Raw genomic sequence first — 11,117 nt, forward strand, 5'->3', positions numbered from 1 at the left:
TAGGGAGTTATGTTTGGGATCCAAATACCAATTCAGAACAGGGACCATTTACCAGCTCAAAGCATGGAATCGATTGGCTTTCAAACTTAAATGAAATTCTGCACGTATTTTTTGCTATACATAGAATCTCAAACATTAAGCCAGGAAATACAGTCAAGCTCAAGTGGGGATTAGTAACGCTGACTGGACTGCTTAATCATACTCCAAATTGTAGCTTTGTTTGTCTCCGTGTTTCAGAGAGCCCTTTTAGGCCAAAACTCCAAAAGGTATTGGAACAACAGCACAAAAGGTTAATACCACAAAGCATGAACCTTTTTATACTTGTAGCACCAGAAAACATGACTTGCAGCTCATGGATGGTGAACTCAGAGGATATTTGCAGAATATGCTGAGTGTTGTCAGCACAAACGAGCTCCCTCGGGACCCTTTGTCATCCATCGAATATTTACCATACTGGAATCGGAATGGCCTTCTAGTTATCAAGACTTTATTTGTTCCATTGATGACACTACTGTAAGGAAGGAAATAGAGAAAACATGGTAAACAAATTCAGACAATGATATTAGGAAAGAGAGAAATTGTGATTTTTCCCGCATCCTTTGTATTTTCGGGTGAACTAAAATAATATTTGAACATATATCTAAATAAATATATAATAGTATAATTATAATAGTAAAATTCTTAAAACAGAAAGATCTGAAGGAAAAAAGGAAGGCCGGCCTGAACTTGCACCATCAGTTTAAATGGGCGTGATACCCCAGAAACTGCAGTCCACTATCATTGCTTGTTTGCTCTAGAGCATATGGACAGAGCACAATATATATGTGTTTAATGACCACAAGTTAACAACCAGACAAATCCAAGGTGGCGTCTAATCTTCGTGTTTGCGCTTATCGTGCTAAGGATGTCCAAAAGCCGCACTGCAACCACGAGCGTAAATTATACTCTGCCGCCTAATTTAGGCGTTTCTTCATTCGCACAAATATAAAATTTGAATAATTCGCACAGGCCCCGAACCTTCTGCATTCCTTAATTTAATGTTCAGGTGAGCAAAATGCATGTTGTAGTTTCCCTAAAAAAAGTTTGAATGGGAGCGACTGTTGCTACAGTCACATTAGCAGAAGGAATAGAGGAATCTACAGTGTTATCCTTGAGATCAATATTGTTCATATAAATAAATCTATAGACTGTAAAAAAACTAAATGGTGATACTTATCGACAGTACCTCTTTAGTATATGCGAGAGCCTGAGTGCAACTTCACGTTAGTAGTCGCTGAGAGTAGCATGTACTATTGCAGTGCTCGTCTGCTCGAGATGAAACTGCGCCTATTAGCATGTATTATTGCAGTGCCCACTCTATGTCATCTGCATACTCAGAGGACCACCACCAGTGTTGCCTTTGAACTAGCTGGGGTTGAGCATAACACCTCACATGATGTCCAATTTTGTACCTGAAAGTAGAGCAGCTGCACAATTCTTAGTGTGGCGGTGTCTGTGACGATGATCAAGTGACTGTAGCTGAACGATAAGTCTGCACTTGACGGTGAAACATTTGACCTCCACCTTCTCCCCGACGGTGAAGAACTTGTTGATCTCTGCTGCCGGTGGCATCCTTTGATGTTGCCCTCAGGTCTAAGTGGAATGGCGTATCGTCAGTGTTGTCGGATACCTCCTGCATTTTTGTTTTGATTTGCTCGCTTTAAGGAACAGATTTATACCTCCTCCATCAATGAAACACACAAGCTGGAAAAGCAGGGAAAGCTTAGCAGTTAGCACAACTTCCTTCAGAGTCCATGTGGTGTCAGCATTATATGCAAATCCAAAAGCTGAAAATAACAATATGATCATGTCAGAGATCTTTATAATCAAAAGTATCTAAATATGTTGTCTGTATAATGCAGCCAGGGGCTAAACTAACATGAGCAGAAAATTTGTAAGAATGCACCTTCACATTCAAAAAATCCCCGAATCACAGATCCAGTTATGCATATATTTTTCTCGCATTCTGTAAACTTTAATTCCTGTTTGTTTAAACAAGCAAATGTGAAGGGAGATCATCAGACCAAACATCTTAAACATCTAGATGACAAATAGAAGCTATAAGAGGCTGTACCTGATGTACAACAATCCTTCTTAAACAGATCTGTACCTGATGTACAACATCTAGATGACAAATAGAAGCTATAAGAAGCTATAAGGTTGACCAATAATTCTTGCCCGCTCCACAGATCTGTAGCACTGCTAAACTATTGCTACAATTGAAACCTCTATTCTTTTCGTTTTAGTTGATTTTCAAAGCAAGCCGGTTGAAAGTGTAGCTTCGAGATTCCAGCTCTACATGGACCAAGTAAACCAAAGTAAGCTAGCTATGACAAAGCTACTTTTAAATTTGACTCTCTGTCATGTCTGAATTACAGATATTTTCACCATCTTATCAAACTAAGTAAATACATCTGCGACAATGCTACTTTCTCAATACTTGAGCCAAGAAGATACATTGTGATATCAGAGAAATAACATTAACCATCCACTCCGCCATAGGATTATATTGAAATCGTAAACCCAAGAGCACCACCAAAGCAAGCAACTCCCAGAAACGACTCCGCCTGTCTGATGTCTAGTCCTGCAGCTGCACGTCATGACCGCTGCCAGCGATGGAGACACGGCCATCGTCATCATCTCCACCTGAGGCGTCTCCTTCCTCCTCCGTGCGGGTTATCGCTTACAAGTCTCCCCCTCCTGCCTCCCTCTCCTCCGCAGCTGCCGCACGAGGCCAGGTGATCGTTGTCAGCTTCATGGGTGATAGGGGCAGGGACCCGCCACCCATTCCGGAATCACGGCGATTTCCAGGGAGTGCTTGGCTTCCCTGCTGTCCATTCATACGGCTCTGCGTCGCAACCACTATCATCAATGGAGCCACAACCGTTGTCCTCTCCGTCTCAGGCTCAGACATACATGAGCTAGATAAATCCTTATTACTCTCCACAAGCAACGTTGTCAATGACAAATATAGGAGCAAGCTATATCACAAATTATTCTCAGGAGCTAGTTAAGTTACCAACAATCATTTATTATTAACCTCAAGCACTACTTCAATTCAAAGAACATAAAAATGAGGAAAATCTGAACAAACATAACCATTTGGATTTTGGACACTGCTGAGATCAATATTCAGATATCTTAATGTTTAAAAAAGCCTATCAATGCTTTTGGAATAGTTATGATCGGAATGGGCCATTTGTTCTGAGATTTGACAAATACGCAGTATATTCTCATATGGCAACCTGTACATGAACACCAACCTGCTGAGACCAAAATTTTTTGCGAACGTACTTGCTGAATAATATATAGTCCGAAATAGTGTATCTCGGTCTTTTGTCAGCAACATCTAAGATTTCGTAAGCTCTAACAGTAAAAGACCATCAAGTGCAAGAATTGGAACATGGAAGAAGCTTATGTGGGCATGATGCCATCGGGTCGTATGCCAAGATCGTGGTTGTAGAGCTCCCTCTATCTCCCTTGCCAAGCTCTCCCTCCGACCAGCAGTAGAACAACTGCTCCTGCTGCTTTTGAACTCTCCTCGGAGTAAACGCGGGAACTGAGATTGAATGTGGATGAAGTGATCACCTTGAAGATGCGTGGCTTGAGGTGCTTGGAGCAGATCCATCACGCGCGTGCCCCTCTACTCCTACGGCTTCATCAAGATGAAGAGGCTAGAGAGAAGGAGCGACAGAGGTCGTCCCCCTCTCCCTCCGCTGGCAGACCCAAACCATCAGCTAGAATGCGGCTTGGGCGCGGGGAGGCCATGCCATCACGGATCAACAGCAAGAACGCAGGCCCTCACAAGTTGTAAGCGCCCCTGACCACCACGTCAGCATGGTTGAGAAGAGATGGATCTGGGCAGTGGTTTCCGGTGACGAGCGAAATAGAAGTTGCTTGTACCCATAGTAGCTGTGGCGGCAACGGCCATCACAATGAAATATAATCAATGCGTGTCGTCCTGAGTTCCTGAAAGTTTTCACCTGGATTTTCCTGGACCAATGAAGCAAAAACATGCACAATTTCTCAAACAAGGATAGATGAAGTGTGTGAATCAGATGCAGTATTAATACAACAAAAAATAGCACTGTCATCAAAGGATTCACTTACAATCGAAAGAAGAAGCAGCGGCACGATTTTTCTTGTCTCCGTCAGATCTGGACCAGATACCTGCACCATAAAAATACTAAGAAAATGATGGCATAAGAAGATTACCCAGCAATAGAAAAGCAAACTAAATGCAGACGACTGTATCTTTATTGTTAAGATTCATTTAACAGGAATTTCCCGACCATCATGTAAATGAATTGCAAGAAATTTTTCCTGATATTTAATGTAGAAAGCTAACGTTAAATTATATGTTGTGCCATGAACTTATTACAATTTCCTTGATGTACCTGTATCATGCGATCCATGAGATTCATGGCCTAGTGATCACTAACCATGCCAGTCATCTGCTCCTGGGAGGTAACCCACCCATTGCCATTCCGTAACCCTCTGAATGCAGTTTTTCTCCTCCTAGCATTGACATGGAGATGAGCATGAGTCATATTGTTTAATTCTTTAAATGGTTCACGCTTAACTTTCCAACACAAAACGAAGAAAAGATATATTTGTAAAATTGTGAAATAAACATGCTCGCCAACACTACAGATAATACTACCATGGTAGCCAGGAATCATAATACTACCATGGCAGACAGTTCACGTTTTGTTGAGTACATACATGATACTACCAGGTCAGAACCTACAGACGCAGGATCATTGATCTGTACTATTCAACAACACTGACAACAATCGCAACCCGAAAATTAAGTGGCTTGAAACTGGCAACCCAACCCATGAATAAAGCGGCATCGATCTGGAACGTAAGACAAACAGTGCCTTGCAGATGCAGTTTCAGCATAGATAAGCATAAGTAGCATATATTAAAAAAGTATTTAAAAAGGCTTGTGTTCAGTTGGACATGAATAGCCTCATGATTCCTGAGTCAGATGAACAAAGCGAAATCAAACCAGCACGAGGATAGGAGATCCCACATTGCCCAATTTCTACAATCGGCATCACCACACTTGTAAACAAGATAACAGATTTACTAATTCCAGCGCATCAATTTCTACATAAACAAAATTACCACATAATGAGATCCACGTCACTGGAGTTAAATTACGCAAATTTGCATAACACTCACGGGTAGAGGATAGCCATCAGTCGTAGTAGTATTGGAGGTTGTGGCCGTACTTGCTTCTGTTTCTGTATGAATAGTTAGGATCAACGACAGAAACAAGTCAGGCAGACGAGTCGACGACTGAACCAAAAAAACTGTAATTGTTGAAAAAATTGCTTCTACCAAGTTCTACTCCCTCCATTCCTAAATATAGGTCTTTTTAGTGATTTGAATATGGACTACATACGGATAAATGTAGACATATTCTAGAGTGTAGATTCACTCATTTTTCTTCGTACGTAGTCCATATTAGAATTCCGAAAAAGACATATATTTAGAAACGGAGGGAGTAGCATGTTAGCCAAAATCTTGTTACATGAGAAACACTAATAACTGGGTCAAATTTATGGGAAAATGGCTTCAACAAATGCTTCTGCATCAAAAGGTTGGAGATCTTCCACCCCTTCGCCGACACCAACAAACTTGGCTGGAACTCCAAGTTCGTCTATGAACACTCACCTGAGACAGGATTCAGGTCAGCAAGTTTAGTTGTCGTATATTTAAGATCCAGGACTGGAATTTGTATCTGTTGCAATAAAGGACTGGAAATCGCCCGTAACACACAGCCAACACGAGCAGTCCCGTCTAATTTCGTTAGGATGAATCCTTTGATTCCAACAACCTGGTATGAACCCCAAGAAAGTCCCTCATTATTAGTATCCAATAGAAACATAGCTGATGAATCAAGCATCAGAACAGCAGAGTGGCAATTACATCGTTGAACTCCTTCGCTTGCTGTAGCATATTTAATCCAGTTGTGCCATGCAGAACCAGCAAGATCTCCTGAAGAGAATGGAATACACAATAGAACTTACCTCAAAAGACTGAACAAGCAAAACACAAAATATTGATGAGATCTGTTTGTGCACTTTCTGAATTTGCTAGGTACTATGCAAAAAAAATTGAACTAATATGTCAGAAAGTTAAAATGTTTTTAATATATCCGTGTTACCTGCTGAAGGGGAGGGCACTGCCTTCAGAACTTGTGTAGCATCACCATCAGTCACATGCAAGCGAAGATAGGATTAACGATTTTGTAATCCTAAAGGAGGCACTGCTGGCATTGCTAGCTCCCACCATCAATTTTCTTGCTATTTTTTTGGTGGGTTTTAGCGGCAACTGGGGGAGGCATACAAAACCACAACTAAATAAGATCAATGCACCATGGCCAACACTTGTTAACTGATTACCTAGTGATACACAAGAGAATAGTTAAACCAAACCAGGCATTACATATTTGGTCACAGTACATCGAGGGTAACATCCATATGAATAGATGGAAACTTACGTACTTCCTCCTCTTGGTTCCAATCATCATCGTCGTCAAACTTGATATTATGCAGAGCGAGAATATATGAGTTAAACTTGACAATATAGATGACAACTAAGTTATGCATCAGCTGGTCTATCCATTTCATATTTGTTGATGTGAAGGAGCACACATACAATACACAATTTTACCAAAATGATGAACCTTTTAAAACCCAATTTTCTACCCCCAAAGAAAACCTCAGTGCATATAAAGTTCTAAGGTACTAACCTAATTATCACCATCATCAGAACTTTCTTCCTCTTCCACTTCCTTGAATTCCTCATATCAACATCCTTTTCAGTCTTCTCCTCTCCATCCTACAAGTACCAAGTCTATCAGCATTGTGGCATAACCTCACTATTTCTATAACATCAAACAGAGTTGTAAGTCTTCAAGCCACTAATAAAATATCTACAATAGAAAGATGCTTTCCAGATTGATTTCAACTTTCCTACAACTTGAAATATAACTAAAAGGTAATTATGGCTTTGCCATGTGCTTCCCTTCAAGTTTCTCAAATACTTTACATGACTGATCACAAAGCTGACCTCCTGCCCACAAAGGAAAAAAGACATATGCAAGTGAATCAAGCCGAGCTCCTGCCCACGTAGTCGAACCCCTGGATGCTTGCGTTAATGGAGCAGAAGGTGTGCGCTCACCTGAAGGCTGCTGGAGGGGCTCGATGGGAATGGCAGCTTCCAGAACCAGAGCGCGGCAGGTCCAAAACTCAAGGGGCCAACACGGGCGACGTCGCTGACACCAGCACCTTGCCCCGAGTTGTGGTCACGGTCTCCGGCGCCGGCACAAACATCGGCATCTCACCCTCATTGCAGTCACTGTCATCGGTGCGATGCCCCGCCCTTGGCTGCTGTAGAACTGAATAAATTACATGTAATTTTTTTGAGGGAATAAGTTACATGTAATTTGAATTAGTAGAGACAGAGACAAGATGATGTCCGTCCCAGCCCGTACTGCACTGGTGTTCGAACCACCCTGCCCTGGGGTTTGGCGTAGACCTCCAGGCCCAGAAAAACACAATGATCAGAAGGATTGGTAGATTCCAACACAGTAACCAGCATCTGAAGACACAGCAACAGTAAACTATTTCTGAAGACACAATTCAGGAGTTTCTCCACTTTACTTGAAAAAACATACAAACAGAGCACCTCCGCCATGAGCATGTCCACACAGTTCAAGAAAGACATATCCTAGCTCTACCTTTATAACATGGTAATATAGCACAATCCCCGTCATATAAAATGATATGTATAGGCTGCTAGGAGAAAGCAAATATATCAGTTCCGACCTAACAAACCTCTTTCCAACTTGCTCTAATTCTTATTGAGTCTGACTAACTATGAAGAAACGGGATCAAAAGAAGAAGAAAATACTGCCAAATTTTGACTGTCTGAACTATCTCCAACACGCTGTTTTTCACCGCAAAAATAGGAAGCACTTTGTACGCAGAACATTACCGAATCACCTTGAATTGAACAGAACCATCAAAACTGAAACCCTCCAAAGCAGCAAGGTTCAGAACACGGTACCAATATCAACAGAACATACAAGGAGAAATCACCGAGACTAAGACCTCGACATCGACGGAAGGAGCACCTGAAATGAATCAAACGAAGAACAGTGAATGAGGGGCGCGAGATTGGAACCGATTACGAATACAATACCTGCGACTTACCCGACGACGAGAGGTGGAAGAGAGGAGAGGAGAGGATCCAGCCAAGGAGCCGCCGGTCTTGACAGGGGAAGGCCGCGCCGACGCCATCGACGCAGATGAGCAGCGCGCGGCTTGCCCCCACGGGTCCCGATGCCAACGGGAACAGGGACCTGGCCGACTCAACTCCATCATCCCGGACACGGCGTGCCCGGATGGCCGCCGGGTGGCGCGGTGGAGCATGGCTTCCACAACAGCGATTCATGTAGAGATGGGAGACGGGGCGCGGCAGCGGAGCTGGGAGAGATAGAAGCCCGCGGGGCGGCCGGGGGAGGGAGTGCGGCGGCGGCCCGTGATGCCAAAAGAGGAAACGTGAGGCGGGATGCCTTGACGTACGGGAAGAGACCCCTCGCACACCGTGGGTGGGTTCCTCATCGGCGCCGTGCTCCAGAGGCCGTGGCGGCGCCGGACGCAGCGGCGGGGCGAGGAGGAGGCCGGCCGTCGGGGAGGTAGGAGCTCCTCGTCCCCTCGATCCAGATCGGGATCGAGGAGGGAGCAACAGGGGCGCGCGGGAGCGGGCGACCCGCGGGCGGCGGCCGGGCGTAGGTCTTTCTTCCATACTGATTTTTTTCAGGTTAACCGTCGTAGATTTTTTTCAGGCGCGAGTTTTTTTCAATGAACCGGAGGGTTTAGCACTGGACATAGTGGGAGCATACTGATTTTTATTTCCTAGTTCGAGGGCGGAGGTGGGAATCAAGGGGACGGTGGGATGGAGGACGAAAAAAACCGTCTCTGATGGGACGAAAATTGACCGGCAAAGACTACCAACTACTCCATTAAAAATAGAGATTAATTGCATGTATATATGTTGATCGCTTGTCACTAGAGCAATTTAGGTAATTGAATTGACATGGGTCGATGGACGAGATTAATTTGATTTGACACTTTAGGTATTTCTATATTGGTATAAAGATATAGATATAGATTAGGGGGTGAGGGAGATAGACTAGCCACAATGGGGAGTAACTTAGAATAGTAATATGCATATGTTAGTACTAGTTTATGTTACTACCTCTACACTAGGGAATAATATATATATGATAACGTGCAATACTTTATTTATTAGGTTATAAACTCATCTTGTCTTGATACTACCTTAGTAGTTCGGGTATACAAGTCGCCTGAGCCATCAAGCTGCGTACATTTTTTCAAGGCCGCTGGCCGCATGCAGCTGCTTTTTTTTGTCTGGCCGCTGTATTTGCGTTTGATTAGCCGGGTGATGCACGTGGTTAGAGCATGGTTAATAATACAACCAATTATTGACTATAAAAAGTTGTTATATCATCTCTAGTCAACCTTTTATCGGCATGTATAATAATAAGTTTAAAATATATACTAGTGTTGCAGATGGCTACTAACTAAGATATATTATTTTATTTTTTATAGTATGTTTATGTCACCCTAATGTACTTGTTCATAAAACCGAAGAGTTAACCTTGGTTGCATGCTGTAAATGCTAGCCGGTGCTGGATTGGTCACATGCAAAGCGAACGACGCAGCTGGCTGCAAGCACAACTGCCAGCCATTTGCTTGGCTGCTCCTATTCCATGAAAGCACGTGTCGTTGGTTATTAATGTTTTTCCTTGATACTTGAGTTTTGGCTAATGGGCTTTATAAACCAGGATGAAGGTAGTAGAGTAAGTATAATAATGGGTTATAAGCCCGCTTACATGGCACTTTTGCCTATGTGAAAAGGAGAGATAAGATAAAAGTAAATGAGTGGGTTTTAATGCAAGAGCGGGGCTCTATGCGTGCTCCTAAATAAAAGCATTTAATGAAAAGAAAAAGATAGATAGAAAGTGAAAAAAGTTGTGGGCTTATAGCCAATGCTATTGTATGAGTAATTAATATTGCTAACTCTTGATGACATGACATGTGTATATAGCCAGCAGCTGGCTATATTATTAACCATGCTCGTATGTGTGATTTTACTCATACTATGAGTAATTAACTATGTTACCACATGTCTTTGTTTCTTCGTTAATTACTTGCCACACCATCTATTTTATCTATATATGTGTGATGTTACTACCTATGTTACGGGTAGTCTTAGTAGATTCGTCTTATCTCTTTTCATGGTTCTTTCAACCCAGATGGCCCTTCTCTTTTGGTTTCTGATTTTTTTTCTCCTTGATAATCTGAACCGATGCCACACGAAATAGGAATCTATGTAATTAAAGTAACTTGGAATAATCTAAACTAAAATTGATACTGTCTACAGACCACATCTTGCATTAAATCAATTAAATCATATTAAAATTTACCAAAGTATCAACTAAATCAAAATCTTGTCATGCCCATACCCAAATCAAATAAAATCTTACCAAAAGCTCAACTAAATCAACTCCTTGCCTTCCTATACTCATAATCAAATCATATTAAATCTTAACAAAATCTAGAATATGATACATGTAACGTATATGTCCAACAATATTGATGTTGAGCCGCTAGAATATGTATGCCCCCATCGTAACACACATATAACTTGCTAGCCACCCCTCCGCTCTCACGTCACCGACAACCCTAGCCACCATGGTGTTGACACCAGATTTTGGCACGGTCACGAACCTATTTAACATGGCCTCAAATGGAGAAGTGATCTACATGAAAGAGTTCCGTATTATTGATATGAACATCTTTGAAGTTTGGGTCATCATCGTCCGATTTCATATCGAAGGCCGAAACTATGATCAAAGTACTAAGATCTTATATTCAGAGTACAGTTTGGCCGATTAAGCCCCTAAGACGACCTCAAATGGAAAAATGACCTACACGAGTTGTCTTCGAGGTCGTCGAAAAGATTTCTTGTTC

General features: G+C 42.2%; 1 long non-coding RNA gene across 18 annotated transcripts; it reads right to left on the reverse strand.

Moving 5' to 3' along the window:
• Positions 1-23: 23 nt before the first annotated feature.
• Positions 24-8,878, reverse strand: LOC125535265 (uncharacterized). Of its 18 annotated transcripts, none has more exons than XR_015615588.1 (14): positions 8,271-8,878; positions 8,061-8,191; positions 7,237-7,442; positions 6,806-6,894; positions 6,554-6,593; positions 6,218-6,455; positions 5,980-6,048; positions 5,725-5,887; positions 5,230-5,291; positions 4,437-4,557; positions 4,150-4,225; positions 1,564-4,032; positions 1,226-1,451; positions 727-920 (listed from the first exon to the last, which is right to left on the reverse strand). It is a non-coding gene; the product is annotated as an uncharacterized LOC125535265 (long non-coding RNA). The 18 variants fall into 18 exon arrangements; XR_015615587.1 differs by having other exon boundaries at positions 7,237-7,445; XR_015615590.1 differs by having other exon boundaries at positions 8,053-8,191.
• Positions 8,879-11,117: the final 2,239 nt, after the last annotated feature.

Source organism: Triticum urartu, chromosome 2A (assembly GCF_056163025.1).
Source record: "Triticum urartu cultivar PI428250 chromosome 2A, HENAU_Tu73, whole genome shotgun sequence".
NCBI classification, from domain to species: Eukaryota; Viridiplantae; Streptophyta; class Magnoliopsida; order Poales; family Poaceae; genus Triticum; species Triticum urartu.